The sequence below is a fragment of the Nerophis ophidion genome, linkage group LG10 (assembly GCF_033978795.1).
Source record: "Nerophis ophidion isolate RoL-2023_Sa linkage group LG10, RoL_Noph_v1.0, whole genome shotgun sequence".
NCBI lineage: Eukaryota > Metazoa > Chordata > Actinopteri > Syngnathiformes > Syngnathidae > Nerophis > Nerophis ophidion.
Window position 1 is genome coordinate 61,362,078 of NC_084620.1, and position 1,741 is coordinate 61,363,818.

Here is a 1,741-nt window from a genome sequence, read left to right on the forward strand (position 1 = left end):
TCCTCCGCCGGGTGGCGGGTCTCTCCCTTAGAGATAGGGTGAGAAGCTCTGTCATCCGGGAGGAACTCAAAGTAAAGCCGCTGCTCCTCCACATGGAGAGGAGCCAGATGAGGTGGTTCGGGCATCTGGTCAGGATGCCACCCGAACACCTGGGCATGTCCGACCAGTAAGAGGCTACGGGGAAGAACCAGGACACGTTGGGAAGACTATGTCTCCCGGCTGGCCTGGGAAACATCTCGGGGTTTCCCCGGGAGGAGCTGGATGAAGGGGCTGGGGAGAGGGGAGTCTGGGTTTTCCTGCTCAGGCTGCTTGCCAATGACCCAACCTCGGATAAGCGGAAGAAGATGGATGGATTGATGCAACTGTTGTCCCCGTAAAGTGACCTAATTATCAAGACTTTTGTGATAAATCCAAGGGAAAAATCGAAATAACATGAAATGTTTTGCTACAAAAACAATCATATGTGTTCAGATATCTGATCCAAAATGGTGACGTTTTCTTGTACCTGTGTCAACTGTTCTAATAAACCTTTGAGGCTTTTGGACCAAGATTCTAGCAAAAACTGTATTCATTTAGAAAAAAAAAACACAAAGAAAACAAGGTTAATGATCCGGTTTCTGTCCTAACCACACGTCAAAGGCCCGGAAAAAAGTCCTGTTCGTGTACAAAATTTCGAAATATGATCAACAAAAGACTAAAGGATGTAAAATAACTTTACCAGTGGCAAATCTGTCACAGTAACAATGAAGGATATCTGACACAAAATATAACAGATCAGAATGAGAAAGTCTATGTTCCTGCACAAGCAGTCCAAAAAAAACTTAGCAATTTTTCAAGGATGATAAATTACAGATGAAGACTGTAACTTGAACTGCTCCTCTAATGGCAGTTCTGTCACAATAACAATGTGACCGATTTTTCTGAATATCTGACACAAAAGGTAATGATGGATCACACAGAGCTGGGTGTTCCTGTTCCTGTACTGAATTTTCGCACATTTGAACTATGATCAAGAAATGATAAAGAATGTAGCTTAGCTCTCCCCTTTCCGATTATGTCACAAAAGCAAGCTTATATACAAAAAAAGTTTAGCGACGGATCAACATGAGGGTCGTGTGTTCCTGTTCCGTCACAATCAATCCAAAGGAACCTGAATTCAAACAGATTTAGAACTACGATCTACAAAAGATAAAGGGTGTAGTTTAGCTCTTCTCGTGACAATTTCGTCACAACAATCTCATAGATTTTTACGGATATCTGGAACAAAAGGTAACAACAGATCGAAATGAGAAAGTATGTGTTCCTGTTCCTGTGAAATCATTTTCAATTAACCTAGATTCCAACAAATTTAGAAGTATGATCAACAAACGATAAAGGACCTAGTTTAGCTCTTCTTGTGACAATTCCGTCAGAATAACAATCTCATAGATTTCTACGGATATCTGAAACAAAAGGTAACAACAGATCAAAATGAGAAAGTATTTGTTCCTGTTCCTGGGAAATCATTCCAAATTATCCTAAATTCAAACACATGATGAACAAAAGATAAAGGGTGTAGTTTAGCTCTTCGAGTGACAATTTCGTCAGAACAATCTCATAGATTTTTACGGATATCTGGAACAAAAGGTAATAACAGATCGGAATGAGAAAGTATTTGTTCCTGTTCCTGAGAAATCCTTCCAAATGTACCTAAATTCAAACACAATCTGAAGTTTGATCAACAAAGTCTTCCAGTGACAGT